Source organism: Schistocerca gregaria, chromosome 10 (assembly GCF_023897955.1).
Source record: "Schistocerca gregaria isolate iqSchGreg1 chromosome 10, iqSchGreg1.2, whole genome shotgun sequence".
NCBI classification, from domain to species: domain Eukaryota; kingdom Metazoa; phylum Arthropoda; class Insecta; order Orthoptera; family Acrididae; genus Schistocerca; species Schistocerca gregaria.
The window spans coordinates 39990429-40011204 of record NC_064929.1 but is presented as its reverse complement, the minus strand read 5'-3'; the positions used below and the strand labels follow the sequence as shown (position 1 = coordinate 40011204).

At 49.3% G+C, this 20776-nt stretch overlaps 1 non-coding gene across 1 annotated transcript; it reads right to left on the bottom strand.

Annotated features, from left to right (window-relative positions):
• Positions 1-12912: 12912 nt before the first annotated feature.
• Trnaa-ggc (transfer RNA alanine (anticodon GGC)) lies at positions 12913-12985 on the bottom strand. Its single transcript has one exon. It is a non-coding gene; the product is annotated as a tRNA-Ala (tRNA).
• Between the last annotated feature and the right edge of the window lie 7791 nt (positions 12986-20776).

The following is a 20776-nucleotide window of genomic DNA, read 5'->3' as shown; positions in this document are numbered from 1 at the left end:
ATGGTTGGTTGGTTTGTAGCGGTGAAGGGAGCAGAGTACAAAGGCGCGGACCCGTTCATATACACAAAAGTTCCAAGTAGTTTCGATGCTCTGGTATTACAAATGCAAATTCCGTCTGTTTTTAACTTCTTAAATTGAAAGAGCCGTCACAAATTGCTCCGTTTTCACTCCTTGTCGACAATCATACAGCACCTGAGGTAACAAACACATCTCGAGCCCCATTGTGCACTCCATTATTCATGCCAACTCAGTGCCTCGCTCTTTACTACTGTGTACCAATCTTGTCGTCCAACTGCAAAACACTGGGCCACAACAAGTTTCCGCGTCTCCATTGCACTACGCATACTACGAAACGCTCCCCAAACTTGGCACTCACCCTCGCAGCCGACTTTTCCGACTTTCCACGACGCTCACGCAACGCTCACGCTAGTGACAGCATTATTTATAGTTCGACGTCGCGCCAAAGCGAATGAGCAGATTTCGCCAACGGCTTAGGCCGCCCTCCTAGTGTGGCTGCTCCGTGTCTGCAGGCAGCGAGGGTCTGCAAGCTTCCTGTGTTCGCAACTATGTCACCTGTGCTTGCTTGTCAGAGACAGACTATCGCAAAACATACAACTCACTCCATGAATTGATTGCTACGGCATCTGTTATCAGCAGTCACAACTAGCAACACCAGTAGCAGCTGACTGCACGCAAAGAATAGGAATGTGCAGTGGGATTTACGTGAACTCGGCGCAAGCTTGTATCTTCCTAGACACATCTGCTGGCTGTGAATTATTCCACTTGCATATCAAGGTGCGCATGTAGGTGTGTTAAAAATTCTGGAGGCACTGGGTATTGATCCCAGTACCTCTCCCATACTAAGCGAGCGCTCTAACATCTGAGCTACGCCCACCCCCCCCCCCCCCCGGATACTAATGGTGCTACATACAGCCATATAGACGACACAGACCCTTGCAATCCCATTATTCAGCAGACAAACACTACTCTCTATGTATCCGTTAGGGTGTCTTTCAGGTTTCGTGCATTCTGTATCGAATCGTAGTTGGCCACAATGAAAGTGGCACGTATAACGTCGAAAATAGAATTCGGACACCGCTCTGAGTAAGACCAACGTGTTGTCCACCCTCTAGACTTCAATGAGGTTAAGCCGCGATACCTAAGACAGATCTGCACTCGATGACACCTCGATAACAGCCGGTCCCCACACTTACATCTTGCTCTCCTTACGTCAGTATACATCATATCAGTCTGTGACGCTGGCTTTGCAACATCTTGCGTGCCTTTAGGTTCGCCGCGACCAACACTTACCATGCACTGACCACAAAAAATGGAGGCGCCGCGGCTTGAACCCTGGACCTTTCACATGCCAAGCGAACGCTCTACCAACTGAGCTACGCCCCATGCACGAGCAATCTGCGCTATTCCCCATTCTTTGCCACTTAGATGCGCGCGGACACGATGGTTGGTTGGTTTGTAGCGGTGAAGGGAGCAGAGTACAAAGGCGCGGACCCGTTCATATACACAAAAGTTCCAAGTAGTTTCGATGCTCTGGTATTACAAATGCAAATTCCATCTGTTTTTAACGTCTTAAATTGAAAGAGCCGTCACAAATTGCTCCGTTTTCACTCCTTGTCGACAATCATACAGCACCTGAGGTAACAAACACATCTCGAGCCCCATTGTGCACTCCATTATTCATGCCAACTCAGTGCCTCGCTCTTTACTACTGTGTACCAATCTTGTCGTCCAACTGCAAAACACTGGGCCACAACAAGTTTCCGCGTCTCCATTGCACTACGCATACTACGAAACGCTCCCCAAACTTGGCACTCACCCTCGCAGCCGACTTTTCCGACTTTCCACGACGCTCACGCAACGCTCACGCTAGTGACAGCATTATTTATAGTTCGACGTCGCGCCAAAGCGAATGAGCAGATTTCGCCAACGGCTTAGGCCGCCCTCCTAGTGTGGCTGCTCCGTGTCTGCAGGCAGCGAGGGTCTGCAAGCTTCCTGTGTTCGCAACTATGTCACCTGTGCTTGCTTGTCAGAGACAGACTATCGCAAAACATACAACTCACTCCATGAATTGATTGCTACGGCATCTGTTATCAGCAGTCACAACTAGCAACACCAGTAGCAGCTGACTGCACGCAAAGAATAGGAATGTGCAGTGGGATTTACGTGAACTCGGCGCAAGCTTGTATCTTCCTAGACACATCTGCTGGCTGTGAATTATTCCACTTGCATATCAAGGTGCGCATGTAGGTGTGTTAAAAATTCTGGAGGCACTGGGTATTGATCCCAGTATCTCTCCCATACTAAGCGAGCGCTCTAACATCTGAGCTACGCCCACCCCCCCCCCCCGGATACTAATGGTGCTACATACAGCCATATAGACGACACAGACCCTTGCAATCCCATTATTCAGCAGACAAACACTACTCTCTATGTATCCGTTAGGGTGTCTTTCAGGTTTCGTGCATTCTGTATCGAATCGTAGTTGGCCACAATGAAAGTGGCACGTATAACGTCGAAAATAGAATTCGGACACCGCTCTGAGTAAGACCAACGTGTTGTCCACCCTCTAGACTTCAATGAGGTTAAGCCGCGATACCTAAGACAGATCTGCACTCGATGACACCTCGATAACAGCCGGTCCCCACACTTACATCTTGCTCTCCTTACGTCAGTATACATCATATCAGTCTGTGACGCTGGCTTTGCAACATCTTGCGTGCCTTTAGGTTCGCCGCGACCAACACTTACCATGCACTGACCACAAAAAATAGAGGCGCCGCGGCTTGAACCCTGGACCTTTCACATGCCAAGCGAACGCTCTACCAACTGAGCTACGCCCCATGCACGAGCAATCTGCGCTATTCCCCATTCTTTGCCACTTAGATGCGCGCGGACACGATGGTTGGTTGGTTTGTAGCGGTGAAGGGAGCAGAGTACAAAGGCGCGGACCCGTTCATATACACAAAAGTTCCAAGTAGTTTCGATGCTCTGGTATTACAAATGCAAATTCCATCTGTTTTTAACGTCTTAAATTGAAAGAGCCGTCACAAATTGCTCCGTTTTCACTCCTTGTCGACAATCATACAGCACCTGAGGTAACAAACACATCTCGAGCCCCATTGTGCACTCCATTATTCATGCCAACTCAGTGCCTCGCTCTTTACTACTGTGTACCAATCTTGTCGTCCAACTGCAAAACACTGGGCCACAACAAGTTTCCGCGTCTCCATTGCACTGCGCATACTACGAAACGCTCCCCACACTTGGCACTCACCCTCGCAGCCGACTTTTCCGACTTTCCACGACGCTCACGCTAGTGACAGCATTATTTATAGTTCGACGTCGCGCCAAAGCGAATGAGCAGATTTCGCCAACGGCTTAGGCCGCCCTCCTAGTGTGGCTGCTCCGTGTCTGCAGGCAGCGAGGGTCTGCAAGCTTCCTGTGTTCGCAACTATGTCACCTGTGCTTGCTTGTCAGAGACAGACTATCGCAAAACATACAACTCACTCCATGAATTGATTGCTACGGCATCTGTTATCAGCAGTCACAACTAGCAACACCAGTAGCAGCTGACTGCACGCAAAGAATAGGAATGTGCAGTGGGATTTACGTGAACTCGGCGCAAGCTTGTATCTTCCTAGACACATCTGCTGGCTGTGAATTATTCCACTTGCATATCAAGGTGCGCATGTAGGTGTGTTAAAAATTCTGGAGGCACTGGGTATTGATCCCAGTACCTCTCCCATACTAAGCGAGCGCTCTACCATCTGAGCTACGCCCGCCCCCCCGGATACTAATGGTGCTACATACAGCCATATAGACGACACAGACCCTTGCAATCCCATTATTCAGCAGACAAACACTACTCTCTATGTATCCGTTAGGGTGTCTTTCAGGTTTCGTGCATTCTGTATCGAAACGTAGTTGGCCACAATGAAAGTGGCACGTATAACGTCGAAAATAGAATTCGGACACCGCTCTGAGTAAGACCAACGTGTTGTCCACCCTCTAGACTTCAATGAGGTTAAGCCGCGATACCTAAGACAGATCTGCACTCGATGACACCTCGATAACAGCCGGTCCCCACACTTACATCTTGCTCTCCTTACGTCAGTATACATCATATCAGTCTGTGACGCTGGCTTTGCAACATCTTGCGTGCCTTTAGGTTCGCCGCGACCAACACTTACCATGCACTGAGAACAAAAAATGGAGGCGACGCAGCTTGAACCCTGGACCTTTCACATGCCAAGCGAACGCTCTACCAACTGAGCTACGCCCCATGCACGAGCAAACTGCGCTATTCCCCATTCTTTGCGACTCAGATGCGCGCGGACACGATGGTTGGTTGGTTTGTAGCGGTGAAGGGAGCAGAGTACAAAAGCGCGGACCCGTTCATATACACAAAAGTTCCATGTAGTTTCGATGCTCTGGTATTACAAATGCAAATTCCGTCTGTTTTTAACGTCTTAAATAGAAAGAGCCGTCACAAATTGCTCCGTTTTCACTCCTTGTCGACAATCATACAGCACCTGAGGTAACAAACACATCTCGAGCCCCATTGTGCACTCCATTATTCATGCCAACTCAGTGCCTCGCTCTTTACTACTGTGTACCAATCTTGTCGTCCAACTGCAAAACACTGGGCCACAACAAGTATCCGCGTCTCCATTGCACTGCGCATACTACGAAACGCTCCGCACACTTGGCACTCACCCTCGCAGCCGACTTTTCCGACTTTCCACGACGCTCACGCTAGTGACAGCATTATTTATAGTTCGACGTCGCGCCAAAGCGAATGAGCACATTTCGCCAACGGCTTAGGCCGCCCTCCTAGTGTGGCTGCTCGGTGTCTGCAGGCAGCGAGGGTCTGCAAGCTTCCCGTGTTCACACTTATGTCACCTGTGCTTGCTTGTCAGAGACAGACTATCGCAAAACATACAACTCACTCCATGAATTGATTGCTACGGCATCTGTTATCAGCAGTTACAACTAGCAACACCAGTAGCAGCTGACTGCACGCAAAGAATAGGAATGTGCAGTGGGATTTACGTGAACTCGGCGCAAGCTTGTATATTCCTAGACACATCTGCTGGCTGTGAATTATTCCACTTGCATATCAAGGTGCGCATGTAGGTGTGTTAAAAATTCTGGAGGCACTGGGTATTGATCCCAGTACCTCTCGCATACTAAGCGAGCGCTCTACCATCTGAGCTACGCCCACGCCCTCGGAGACTATTGGTGCTACATACAGCCATATAGACGACACAGACCCTTGCACTCCCATTATTCAGCAGACAAACACTTCTCTCTATGTATCCGTTAGGGTGTCTTTCAGGTTTCGTGCATTCTGTATCGAATCGTAGTTGGGCACAATGAAAGTGGCACGTATAACGTCGAAAATAGAATTCGGACACCGCTCTGAGTAAGACCAACGTGTTGTCCACACTCTAGGATTCAATGAGGTTAAGCCGCGATACCTAAGACAGATCTGCACTCGATGACACCTCGATAACAGCCGGTCCCCACACTTACATCTTGCTCTCCTTACGTCAGTATACATCATATCAGTCTGTGACGCTGGCTTTGCAACATCTTGAGTGCCTTTAGGTTCGCCGCGACCAACACTTACCATGCACTGACCACAAAAAATGGAGGCGCCGCGGCTTGAACCCTGGACCTTCCACATGCCAAGCGAACGCTCTACCAACTGAGCTACGCCCCATGCACGAGCAAACTGCGCTATTCATCATTCTTTGCGACTCAGATGCGCACGTACACGATGGTTGGTTGGTTTGTAGCGGTGAAGGGAGCAGAGTACAAAGGCGCGGACCCGTTCATATACACAAAAGTTCCAAGTAGTTTCGATGCTCTGGTATTACAAATGCAAATTCCGTCTGTTTTTAACGTCTTAAATTGAAAGAGCCGTCACAAATTGCTCCGTTTTCACTCCTTGTCGACAATCATACAGCACCTGAGATAACAAACACATCTCGAGCCCCATTGTACACTCCATTATTCATGCCAACTCAGTGCCTCGCTCTTTACTACTGTGTACCAATCTTGTCGTCCAACTGCAAAACACTGGGCCACAACAAGTATCCGCGTCTCCATTGCACTGCCCATACTACGAAACGCTCCCCAAACATGGCACTAACCCTCGCAGCCGACTTTTCCGACTTTCCACGACGCTCACGCAACGCTCACGCTAGTGACAGCATTATTAATAGTTCGACGTCGCGCCAAAGCGAATGAGCAGATTTCGCCAACGGCTTAGGCCACCCTCCTAGTGTGGCTGCTCGGTGTCTGCAGGCAGCGAGGGTCTGGAAGCTCCCGTGTTCGCACCTATGTCACCTGTGCTTGCTTGTCAGAGACAGACTATCGCAAAACATACAACTCACTCCATGAATTGATTGCTACGGCATCTGTTATCAGCAGTCACAACTAGCAACACCAGTAGCAGCTGACTGCACGCAAAGAATAGGAATGTGCAGTGGGATTTACGTGAACTCGGCGCAAGCTTGTATCTTCCTAGACACATCTGCTGGCTGTGAATTATTCCACTTGCATATCAAGGTGCGCATGTAGGTGTGTTAAAAATTCTGGAGGCACTGGGTATTGATCCCAGTACCTCTCTCATACTAAGCGAGCGCTCTACCATCTGAGCTACGCCCGCCACCCCGAAGACTAATGGTGCTACATACAGCCATATAGACGACACAGACCCTTGCAATCCCATTATTCAGCAGACAAACACTACTCTCTATGTATCCGTTAGGGTGTCTTTCAGGTTTCGTGCATTCTGTATCGAATCGTAGTTGGCCACAATGAAAGTGGCACGTATAACGTCGAAAATAGAATTCGGACACCGCTCTGAGTAAGACCAACGTGTTGTCCACCCTCTAGACTTCAATGACGTTAAGCCGCGATACCTAAGACAGATCTGCACTCGATGACACCTCGATAACAGCCGGTCCCCACACTTACATCTTGCTCTCCTTACGTCAGTATACATCATATCAGTCTGTGACGCTGGCTTTGCAACATCTTGCGTGCCTTTAGGTTCGCCGCGACCAACACTTACCATGCACTGACCACAAAAAATGGAGGCGCCGCGGCTTGAACCCTGGACCTTTCACATGCCAAGCGAACGCTCTACCAACTGAGCTACGCCCCATGCACGAGCAAACTGCGCTATTCCCCATTCTTTGCGACTCAGATGCGCGCGGACACGATGGTTGGTTGGTTTGTAGCGGTGAAGGGAGCAGAGTACAAAGGCGCGGACCCGTTCCTATACACAAAAGTTCCAAGTAGTTTCGATGCTCTGGTATTACAAATGCAAATTCCGTCTGTTTTTAACGTCTTAAATTGAAAGAGCCGTCACAAATTGCTCCGTTTTCACTCCTTGTCGACAATCATACAGCACCTGAGGTAACAAACACATCTCGAGCCCCATTGTACACTCCATTATTCATGCCAACTCAGTGCCTCGCTCTTTACTACTGTGTACCAATCTTGTCGTCCAACTGCAAAACACTGGGCCACAACAAGTATCCGCGTCTCCATTGCACTGCGCATACTACGAAACGCTCCCCACACTTGGCACTCACCCTCGCAGCCGACTTTTCCGACTTTCCACGACGCTCACGCTAGTGACAGCATTATTTATAGTTCGACGTCGCGCCAAAGCGAATGAGCACATTTCGCCAACGGCTTAGGCCGCCCTCCTAGTGTGGCTGCTCGGTGTCTACAGGCAGCGAGGGTCTGCAAGCTTCCCGTGTTCACACCTATGTCACCTGTGCTTGCTTGTCAGAGACAGACTATCGCAAAACATACAACTCACTCCATGAATTGATTGCTACGGCATCTGTTATCAGCAGTCACAACTAACAACACCAGTAGCAGCTGACTGCACGCAAAGAATAGGAATGTGCAGTGGGATTTACGTGGTCTCGGCGCAAGCTTGTATCTTCCTAGACACTTCTGCTGGCTGTGAATTACTCCACTTGCATATCAAGGTGCGCATGTAGGTGTGTTAAAAATTCTGGAAGCACTGGGTATTGATCCCAGTACCTCTCGCATACTAAGCGAGCGCTCTACCATCTGAGCAACGCCCACACCCCGAAGACTAATGGAGCTACATACAGCCATATAGACGACACAGACCCTTGCAATCCCATTATTCAGCAGACAAACATTACTTTCTATGTATCCGTTAGGGTGTCTTTCAGGTTTCGTGCATTCTGTATCGAATCGTAGTTGGCCACAAGGAAAGTGGCACGTATAACGTCGAAAATAGAATTCGGACACGGCTCTGAGTAAGACCAACGTGTTGTCCACCCTCTAGACTTCAATGAGGTTAAGCCGCGATACCTAAGACTGATCTGCACTCGATGACACCTCGATAACAGCCGGTCCCCACACTTACATCTTGCTCTCCTTACGTCAGTATACATCATATCAGTCTGTGACGCTGGCTTTGCAACCTCTTGCGTGCCTTTATGTTCGCCGCGACTAACACTTACCATGCACTGACCACAAAAAATGTAGGCGCCGCGGCTTGAACCCTGGACCTTCCACATGCCAAGCGAACGCTCTACCAACTGAGCTACGCCCCATGCACGAGCAAACTGCGCTATTCATCATTCTTTGCGACTCAGATGCGCACGTACACGATGGTTGATTGGTTTGTAGCGGTGAAGGGAGCAGAGTACAAAGGCGCGGACCCGTTCATATACACAAAAGTTCCAAGTAGTTTCGATGCTCTGGTATTACAAATGCAAATTCCGTCTGTTTTTAACGTCTTAAATTGAAAGAGCCGTCACAAATTGCTCCGTTTTCACTCCTTGTCGACAATCATACAGCACCTGAGGTAACAAACACATCTCGAGCCCCATTGTACACTCCATTATTCATGCCAACTCAGTGCCTCGCTCTTTACTACTGTGTACCAATCTTGTCGTCCAACTGCAAAACACTGGGCCACAACAAGTATCCGCGTCTCCATTGCACTGCCCATACTACGAAACGCTCCCCAAACTTGGCACTAACCCTCGCAGCCGACTTTTCCGACTTTCCACGACGCTCACGCAACGCTCACGCTAGTGACAGCATTATTAATAGTTCGACGTCGCGCCAAAGCGAATGAGCAGATTTCGCCTACGGCTTAGGCCGCCCTCCTAGTGTGGATGCTCGGTGTCTGCAGGCAGCGAGGGTCTGGAAGCTCCCGTGTTCGCAGCTATGTCACCTGTGCTTGCTTGTCAGAGACAGACTATCGCAAAACATACAACTCACTCCATGAATTGATTGCTACGGCATCTGTTATCAGCAGTTACAACTAGCAACACCAGTAGCAGCTGACTGCACGCAAAGAATAGGAATGTGCAGTGGGATTTACGTGAACTCGGCGCAAGCTTGTATATTCCTAGACACATCTGCTGGCTGTGAATTATTCCACTTGCATATCAAGGTGCGCATGTAGGTGTGTCAAAAATTCTGGAGGCACTGGGTATTGATCCCAGTACCTCTCGCATACTAAGCGAGCGCTCTACCATCTGAGCTACGCCCGCCCCCCCGGAGACTAATGGTGCTACATACAGCCATATAGACGACACAGACCCTTGCACTCCCATTATTCAGCAGACAAACACTTCTCTCTATGTATCCGTTAGGGTGTCTTTCAGGTTTCGTGCATTCTGTATCGAATCGTAGTTGGCCACAATGAAAGTGGCACGTATAACGTCGAAAATAGAATTCGGACACCGCTCTGAGTAAGACCAACGTGTTGTCCACCCTCTAGACTTCAATGAGGTTAAGCCGCGATACCTAAGACAGATCTGCACTCGATGACACCTCGATAACAGCCGGTCCCCACACTTACATCTTGCACTCCTTACGTCAGTATACATCATATCAGTCTGTGACGCTGGCTTTGCAACATCTTGCGTGCCTTTAGGTTCGCCGCGACCAACACTTACCATGCACTGACCACAAAAAATGGAGGCGCCGCGGCTTGAACCCTGGACCTTCCACATGCCAAGCGAACGCTCTACCAACTGAGCTACGCCCCATGCACGAGCAAACTGCGCTATTCATCATTCTTTGCGACTCAGATGCGCACGTACACGAATGTTGGTTGGTTTGTAGCGGTGAAGGGAGCAGAGTACAAAGGCGCGGACCCGTTCATATACACAAAAGTTCCAAGTAGTTTCGATGCTCTGGTATTACAAATGCAAATTCCGTCTGTTTTTAACGTCTTAAATTGAAAGAGCCGTCACAAATTGCTCCGTTTTCACTCCTTGTCGACAATCATACAGCACCTGAGGTAACAAACACATCTCGAGCCCCATTGTACACTCCATTATTCATGCCAACTCAGTGCCTCGCTCTTTACTACTGTGTACCAATCTTGTCGTCCAACTGCAAAACACTGGGCCACAACAAGTACCCGCGTCTCCATTGCACTGCCCATACTACGAAACGCTCCCCAAACTTGGCACTAACCCTCGCAGCCGACTTTTCCGACTTTCCACGACGCTCACGCAACGCTCACGCTAGTGACAGCATTATTAATAGTTCGACGTCGCGCCAAAGCGAATGAGCAGATTTCGCCAACGGCTTAGGCCACCCTCCTAGTGTGGCTGCTCGGTGTCTGCAGGCAGCGAAGGTCTGGAAGCTCCCGTGTTCGCACCTATGTCACCTGTGCTTGCTTGTCAGAGACAGACTATCGCAAAACATACAACTCACTCCATGAATTGATTGCTACGGCATCTGTTATCAGCAGTCACAACTAGCAACACCAGTAGCAGCTGACTGCACGCAAAGAATAGGAATGTGCAGTGGGATTTACGTGGTCTCGGCGCAAGCTTGTATCTTCCTAGACACTTCTGCTGGCTGAGAATTATTCCACTTGCATATCAAGGTGCGCATGTAGGTGTGTTAAAATTTCTGGAGGCACTGGGTATTGATCCCAGTACCTCTCGCATACTAAGCGAGCGCTCTACCATATGAGCTACGACCGCCACCCCGAAGACTAATGGTGCTACATACAGCCATATAGACGACACAGACCCTTGCACTCCCATTATTCAGCAGACAAACACTACTCTCTATGTATCCGTTAGGGTGTCTTTCAGGTTTCGTGCATTCTGTATCGAATCGTAGTTGGCCACAATGAAAGTGGCACGTATAACGTCGAAAATAGAATTCGGACACCGCTCTGAGTAAGTCCAACGTGTTGTCCACCCTCTAGACTTCAATGAGGTTAAGCCGCGATACCTAAGACAGATCTGCACTCGATGACACCTCGATAACAGCCGGTCCCCACACTTACATCTTGCTCTCCTTACGTCAGTATACATCATATCAGTCTGTGACGCTGGCTTTGCAACATCTTGCGTTTCTTTAGGTTCGCCGCGACCAACACTTACCATGCACTGACCACAAAAAATGTAGGCGCCGCTGCTTGAACCCTGGACCTTTCACATGCCAAGCGAACGCTCTACCAACTGAGCTACGCCCCATGCACAAGCAAACTGCGCTATTCATCATTCTTTGCGACTCAGATGCGCACGGACACGATGGTTGGTTGGTTTGTAGCGGTGAAGGGAGCAGAGTACAAAGGCGCGGACCCGTTCATATACACAAAAGTTCCAAGTAGTTTCGATGCTCTGGTATTACAAATGCAAATTCCATCTGTTTTTAACATCTTAAATTGAAAGAGCCGTCACAAATTGCTCCGTTTTCACTCCTTGTCGACAATCATACAGCACCTGAGGTAACAAACACATCTCGAGCCCCATTGTGCACTCCATTATTCATGCCAACTCAGTGCCTCGCTCTTTACTACTGTGTACCAATCTTGTCGTCCAACTGCAAAACACTGGGCCACAACAAGTTTCCGCGTCTCCATTGCACTGCGCATACTACGAAACGCTCCCCAAACTTGGCACTCACCCTCGCAGCCGACTTTTCCGACTTTCCACGACGCTCACGCTAGTGACAGCATTATTTATAGTTCGACGTCGCGCCAAAGCGAATGAGCACATTTCGCCTACGGCTTAGGCCGCCCTCCTAGTGTGGCTGCTCGGTGTCTGCAGGCAGCGAGGGTCTGCAAGCTTCCCGTGTTCGCAGCTATGTCACCTGTGCTTGCTTGTCAGAGACAGACTATCGCAAAACATACAACTCACTCTGTGAATTGATTGCTACGGCATCTGTAATCAGCAGTCACAACTAGCAACACCAGTAGCAGCTGACTGCACGCAAAGAATAGGAATGTGCAGTGGGATTTACGTGAACTCGGCGCAAGCTTGTATCTTCCTAGACACATCTGCTGGCTGTGAATTATTCCACTTGCATATCAAGGTGCGCATGTAGGTGTGTTAAAAATTCTGGAGGCACTGGGTATTAATCCCAGTACCTCTCGCATACTAAGCGAGCGCTCTACCATCTGAGCTACGCCCGCCACCCCGAAGACTAATGGTGCTACATACAGCCATATAGACGACACAGACCCTTGCACTCCCATTATTCAGCAGACAAACACTACTCTCTATGTATCCGTTAGGGTGTCTTTCAGGTTTCGTGCATTCTGTATCGAATCGTAGTTGGCCACAATGAAAGTGGCACGTATAACGTCGAAAATAGAATTCGGACACCGCTCTGAGTAAGTCCAACGTGTTGTCCACCCTCTAGACTTCAATGAGGTTAAGCCGCGATACCTAAGACAGATCTGCACTCGATGACACCTCGATAACAGCTGGTCCCCACACTTACATCTTGCTCTCCTTACGTCAGTATACATCATATCAGTCTGTGACGCTGGCTTTGCAACATCTTGCGTGCCTTTAGGTTCGCCGCGACCAACACTTACCATGCACCGACCACAAAAAATGTAGGCGCCGCGGCTTGAACCCTGGACCTTTCACATGCCAAGCGAACGCTCTACCAACTGAGCTACGCCCATTGCACGAGCAAACTGCGCTATTCATCATTCTTTGCGACTCAGATGCGCACGGACACGATGGTTGGTTGGTTTGTAGCGGTGAAGGGAGCAGAGTACAAAGGCGCGGACCCGTTCATATACACAAAAGTTCCAAGTAGTTTCGATGCTCTGGTATTACAAATGCAAATTCCGTCTGTTTTTAACGTCTTAAATTGAAAGAGCCGTCACAAATTGCTCCGTTTTCACTCCTTGTCGACAATCATACAGCACCTGAGGTAACAAACACATCTCGAGCCCAATTGTACACTCCATTATTCATGCCAACTCAGTGCCTCGCTCTTTACTACTGTGTACCAACCTTGTCGTCCATCTGCAAAACACTGGGCCACAACAAGTTTCCGCGTCTCCATTGCACTGCGCATACTACGAAACGCTCCCCAAACTTGGCACTCACCCTCGCAGCCGACTTTTCCGACTTTCCACGACGCTCACGCTAGTGACAGCATTATTTATAGTTCGACGTCGCGCCAAAGCGAATGAGCACATTTCGCCTACGGCTTAGGCCGCCCTCCTAGTGTGGCTGCTCGGTGTCTGCAGGCAGCGAGGGTCTGCAAGCTTCCCGTGTTCGCACCTAAGTCACCTGTGCTTGCTTGTCAGAGACAGACTATCGCAAAACATACAACTCACTCCATGAATTGATTGCTACGGCATCTGTTATCAGCAGTCACAACTAGCAACACCAGTAGCAGCTGACTGCACGCAAAGAATAGGAATGTGCAGTGGGATTTACGTGGTCTCGGCGCAAGCTTGTATCTTCCTAGACACTTCTGCTGGCTGTGAATTATTCCACTTGCATATCAAGGTGCGCATGTAGGTGTGTTAAAAATTCTGGAGGCACTGGGTATTGATCCCAGTACCTCTCGCATACTAAGCGAGCGCTCTACCATCTGAGCAACGCCCACACCCCCGAAGACTGATGGTGCTACATACAGCCATATAGACGACACAGACCCTTGCACTCCCATTATTCAGCAGACAAACACTACTCTCTATGTATCCGTTAGGGTGTCTTTCAGGTTTCGTGCATTCTGTATCGAATCGTAGTTGGCCACAATAAAAGTGGCACGTATAACGTCGAAAAAAGAATTCGGACACCGCTCTGAGTAAGACCACCGTGTTGTCCACCCTCTAGACTTCAATGAGGTTAAGCCGCGATACCTAAGAAAGATCTGCACTCGATGACACCTCGATAACAGCCGGTCCCCACACTTACAACTTGCTCTCCTTACATCAGTATACATCATATCAGTCTGTGACGCTGGCTTTGCAAGATCTTGCGTGCCTTTAGGTTCGCCGCGACCAACACTTACCATGCACTGACCACAAAAAATGGAGGCGCCGCCGCTTGAACCCTGGACCTTTCACATGCCAAGCGAACGCTCTACCAACTGAGCTACGCCCCATGCACGAGGAAACTGCGCTATTCCCCATTGTTTGCGACTCAGATGCGCACGGACACGATGGTTGGTTGGTTTGTAGCGGTGAAGGGAGCAGAGTACAAAGACGCGGACCCGTTCATATACACAAAAGTTCCAAGTAGTTTCGATGCTCTGCTATTACAAATGCAAATTCCGTCTGTTTTTAACGTCTTAAATTGGAAGAGCCGTCACAAATTGCTCCGTTTTCACTCCTTGTCGACAATCATACAGCACCTGAGGTAACAAACACATCTCGAGCCCCATTGTGCACTCCATTATTCATGCCAACTCAGTGCCTCGCTCTTTACTACTGTGTACCAATCTTGTCGTCCAACTGCAAAACACTGGGCCACAACAAGTTTCCGCGTCTCCATTGCACTGCGCATACTACGAAACGCTCCCCAAACTTGGCACTCACCCTCGCAGCCGACTTTTCCGACTTTCCACGACGCTCACGCTAGTGACAGCATTATTTATAGTTCGACGTCGCGCCAAAGCGAATGAGCACATTTCGCCTACGGCTTAGGCCGCCCTCCTAGTGTTGCTGCTCGGTGTCTGCAGGCAGCGAGGGTCTGCAAGCTTCCTGTGTTCGCACCTATGTCACCTGTGCTTGCTTGTCAGAGACAGACTATCGCAAAACATACAACTCACTCCATGAATTGATTGCTACGGCATCTGTTATCAGCAGTCACAACTAGCAACACCAGTAGCAGCTGACTGCACGCAAAGAATAGGAATGTTCAGTGGGATTTACGTGGTCTCGGCGCAAGCTTGTATCTTCCTAGACACTTCTGCTGGCTGTGAATTATTCCACTTGCATATCAAGGTGCGCATGTAGGTGTGTTAAAAATTCTGGAGGCACTGGGTATTGATCCCAGTACCTCTCGCATACTAAGCGAGCGCTCTACCATCTGAGCAACGCCCACACCCCCGAAGACTAATGGTGCTACATACAGCCATATAGACGACACAGACCCTTGCACTCCCATTATTCAGCAGACGAACACTACTCGCTATGTATCCGTTAGGGTGTCTTTCAGATTTCGTGCATTCTGTATCGAATCGTAGTTGGCCACAATGAAAGTGGCACGTATAACGTCGAAAATAGAATTCGGACACCGCTCTGAGTAAGACCAACGTGTTGTCCACCCTCTAGACTTCAATGAGGTTCAGCCGCGATACCTAAGACAGATCTGCACTCGATGACACCTCGATAACAGCCGGTCCCCACACTTACAACTTGCTCTCCTTACGTCAGTATACATCATATCAGTCTGTGACGCTGGCTTTGCAACATCTTGCGTGCCTTTAGGTTCGCCGCGACCAACACTTACCATGCACTGCCCACAAAAATGGAGGCGCCGCGTCTTGAACCCTGGACGTTTCACATGCCAAGCGAACGCTCTACCAACTGAGCTACGCCCCATGCACGAGCAAACTGCGCTATTCATCATTCTTTGCGACTCAGATGCGCACGGACACGATGGTTGGTTGGTTTGTAGCGGTGAAGGGAGCAGAGTACAAAGGCGCGCACCCGTTCATATACACAAAAGTTCCAAGTAGTTTCGATGCTCTGGTATTACAAATGCAAATTCCGTCTGTTTTTAACGTCTTAAATTGAAAGAGCCGTCACAAATTGCTCCGTTTTCACTCCTTGTCGACAATCATACAGCACCTGAGGTAACAAACACATCTCGAGCCCCATTGTGCACTCCATTATTCATGCCAACTCAGTGCCTCGCTCTTTACTACTGTGTACCGATCTTGTCGTCCAACTGCAAAACACTGGGCCACAACAAGTTTCCACGTCTCCATTGCACTGCGCATACTACGAAACGCTCCCCAAACTTGGCACTCACCCTCGCAGCCGACTTTTCCCACTTTCCACGACGCTCATGCAACGCTCACGCTAGTGACAGCATTATTTATAGTTCGACGTCGCGCCAAAGCTAATGAGCACATTTCGCCTACTGCTTACGCCGCTCTCCTAGTGTGGCTGCTCGGTGTCTGCAGGCAGCGAGGGTCTGCAAGCTTCCTGTGTTCGCACCTATGTCACCTGTGCTTGCTTGTCAGAGACAGACTATCGCAAAACATACAACTCACTCCATGAATTGATTGCTACGGCATCTGTTATCAGCAGTCACAACTAGCAACACCAGTAGCAGCTGACTGCACGCAAAGAATAGGAATGTGCAGTGGGATTTACGTGAACTCGGCGCAAGCTTGTATCTTCCTAGACACATCTGCTGGCTGTGAATTATTCCACTTGCATATCAAGGTGCGCATGTAGGTGTGTTAAAATTTCTGGAGGCACTGGGTATTGATCCCAGTACCTCTCGCATACTAAGCGTTCGCTCTACCATCTGAGCTACGCCCGCCCCCCCGAAGACTAATGGTGCTACATACAGCCATATAGACGACACAGACCCTTGCACTCCCATTATTCAGCAGACAAACACTACTCTCTATGTATCCGTTAGGGTGTCTTTCAGGTTTCGTGCATTCTGTATCGAATCGTAGTTGGTCACAATGATAGTGGCACGTATAACGTCGAAAATAGAATTCGGACACCGCACTGAGTAAGACCAACGTGTTGTCCACCCTCTAGACTTCAATGAGGTTAAGCTGCGATACCTAAGACAGATCTGCACTCGATGACACCTCGATAACAGCCGGTCCCCACACTTACATCTTGCTCTCCTTACGTCAGTATACATCATATCAGTCTGTGACGCTGGCTTTGCAACATCTTGCGTGCCTTTAGGTTCGCCGCGACCAACACTTACCATGCACTGCCCACAAAAAATGGAGGCGCCGCGGCTTGGACCCTCGACCTTTCAAATGCCTGGTGAACGCTCTACCAACTGAGCTACGCCCCATGCACAAGCAAACTGCGCTATTCCCCATTCTTTGCGACTCAGATGCACACGGACACGATGGTTGGTTGGTTTGTAGCGGTGAAGGGAGCAGAGTACAAAGGCGCGGACCCGTTCATATACACAAAAGTTCCAAGTAGTTTCGATGCTCTGGTATTACAAATGCAAATTCCGTCTGTTTTTAACGTATTAAATTGAAAGAGCCGTCACAAATTGCTCCGTTTTCACTCCTTGTCGACAATCATACAGCACCTGAGGTAACGAACACATCTCGAGCCCCATTGTGCACTCCATTATTCATGCCAACTCAGTGCCTCGCTCTTTACTACTGTGTACCGATCTTGTCGTCCAACTGCAAAACACTGGGCCACAACAAGTTTCCGCGTCTCCATTGCACTGCGCATACTACGAAACGCTCCCCACACTTGGCACTCACCCTCGCAGCCGACTTTTCCGACTTTCCACGACGCTCACGCTAGTGACAGCATTATTTATAGTTCGACGTCGCGCCAAAGCGAATGAGCTCATTTCGCCTACGGCTTAGGCCGCCCTCCTAGTGTTGCTGCTCGGTGTCTGCAGGCAGCGAGGGTCTGCAAGCTTCCTGTGTTCGCACCTATGTCACCTGTGCTTGCTTGTCAGAGACAGACTATCGCAAAACATACAACTCACTCCATGAATTGATTGCTACGGCATCTGTTATCAGCAGTCACAACTAGCAACACCAGTAGCAGCCGACTGCACGCAAAGAATAGGAATGTGCAGTGGGATTTACGTGAACTCGGCGCAAGCTTGTAACTTCCTAGACACATCTGCTGACTATGAATTATTCCACTTGCATATCAAGGTGCGCATGTAGGTGTGTTAAAAATTCTGGAGGCACTGGGTATTGATCGCAGTACCTCTCGCATACTAAGCGAGCGCTCTACCATCTGAGCTACGCCCGCCACCCCCCCAAGACTAATGGTGCTACATACAGCCATATAGACGACACAGACCCTTGCACTCCCATTATTCAGCAGACAAACACTACTCTCTATGTATCCGTTAGGGTGTCTATCAAGGTTCCATGCTTTCTGTATCGAATCGTAGTTGACCACAATGAAAGTGGCACGTATAACGTCGAAAATAGAATTCGGACACCGCTCTGAGTAAGACCAACGTGTTGTCCACCCTCTAGACTTCAATGAGGTTAAGCCGCGATACCTAAGACAGATCTGCACTCGATGACACCTCGATAACAGCAGGTCCCCACACTTACATCTTGCTCTCCTTACGTCAGTAAACATCATATCCGTCTGTGACGCTGGCTTTGCAACATCTTGCGTGCCTTTAGGTTCGCCGCGACCAACACTTACCATGCACTGACCACAAAAAAAGGAGGCGCCGCGGCTTGAACCCTGGACCTTTCACATGCGAAGCGAACGCTCTACCAACTGAGCTACGCCCCATGCACGAGCAAACTGCGCTATTCCCCATTGTTTGCGACTCAGATGCGCACGGACACGATGGTTGGTTGGTTTGTAGCGGTGAAGGGAGCAGAGTACAAAGGCGCGGACCCGTTCATATACACAAAACTTCCAAGTAGTTTCCATGCTCTGGTATTACAAATGCAAATTCCGTCTGTTTTTAACGTCTTAAATTGAAAGAGCCGTAACAAATTGCTCCGTTTTCACTCCTTGTCGACAATCATACAGCACCTGAGGTAACAAACACACCTCGAGCCCCATTGTGCACTCCATTATTCATGCCAACTCAGTGCCTCGCTCTTTACTACTGTGTACCAATCTTGTCGTCCAACTGCAAAACACTGGGCCACAACAAGTTTCCGCGTCTCCATTGCACTGCGCATACTACGAAACGCTCCCCAAACTTGGCACTCACCCTCGCAGCCGACTTTTCCGACTTTCCACGACGCTCTCGCAACGCTCACGCTAGTGACAGCATTATTTATAGTTCGACGACGCGCCAAAGCGAATGAGCACATTTCGCCTACGGCTTAGGCCGGCCTCCCAGTGTGGCTGCTCGGTGTCTGCAGGCAGCGAGGGTCTGCAAGCTTCCTGTGTTCGCACCTATGTCACCTGTGCTTGCTTGTCAGAGACAGACTATCGCAAAACATACAACTCACTCCATGAATTGATTGCTACGGCATCTGTTATCAGCAGTCACAACTAGCAACACCAGTAGCAGCTGACTGCACGCAAAGAATAGGAATGTGCAGTGGGATTTACGTGAACTCGGCGCAAGGCAGATCTTTCCGACATAAACTTGAGAATCTTACGGGAACACTTGTACTGTTTCTAAATTAAGTGTAGGCGTGGGAGGAGTGTGCTTCCTGCGCACTAATAACAGCACGCTTGTCAATTGTGGATGCTAATCATTCGCTTCTATCTTCCTAGACACATCTGCTGGCTGTGAATTATTCCACTTGCATATCAATGTGCGCATGTAGGTGTGTTAAAAGTTCTGGAGATACTGGGTATTGATCCCAGTACCTCTCGCATACTAAGCAAGCGCTCTACCATCTCAGCTACCCCCGGCCCCCCCGAAGACTAATGGTGCTACATACAGCCATATAGACGACACAGACCCTTGCACTCCCATTATTCAGCAGACAAACACTACTCTCTATGTATCCGTTAGGGTGTCTTTCAGGTTTCGTGCATTCTGTATCGAATCGTAGTTGGCCACAATGAAAGTGGCACGTATAACGTCGAAAATAGAATTCGGACACCGCTCTGAGTAAGACCAACGTGTTGTCCACCCTCTAGACTTCAATGAGGTTCAGCCGCGATACCTAAGACAGATCTGCACTCGATGACACCTCGATAACAGCCGGTCCCCACACTTACATCTTGCTCTCCTTACGTCAGTGTACATCATATCAGTCTGTGACGCTGGCTTTGCAACATCTTGCGTGCCTTTAGGTTCGCCGCGACCAACACTTACCATGCACTGACCACAAAAAATGGAGGCGCCGCGGCTTGAAACCTGGACCTTTCACATGCCAAGCGAACGCTCTACCAACTGAGATACGCCCCATGCTCGAGCAAACTGCGCTATTCCCCATTCTTTGCAACTCAGATGCGCACGGACACGATGGTTGGTTGGTTTGTAGCGGTGAAGGGAGCAGAGTACAAAGGCGCGGACCCGTTCATATACACAAACGTTCGAAGTAGTTTCGATGCTCTGGTATTACAAATGCAAATTCCGTCTGTTTTTAACGTCTTAAATTGAAAGAGCCGTCACAAATTGCTCCGTTTTCACTCCTTGTCGACAATCATACAGCACCTGAGGTAACAAACACATCTCGAGCCCCAATGTGCAGTCCATTATTCATGCCAACTCAGTGCCTCGCTCTTTACTACTGTGTACCAATCTTGTCGTCCAACTGCAAAACACTGGGCCACATCAAGTTTCCGCGTCTCCATTGCACTGCGCATACTACGAAACGCTCCCCA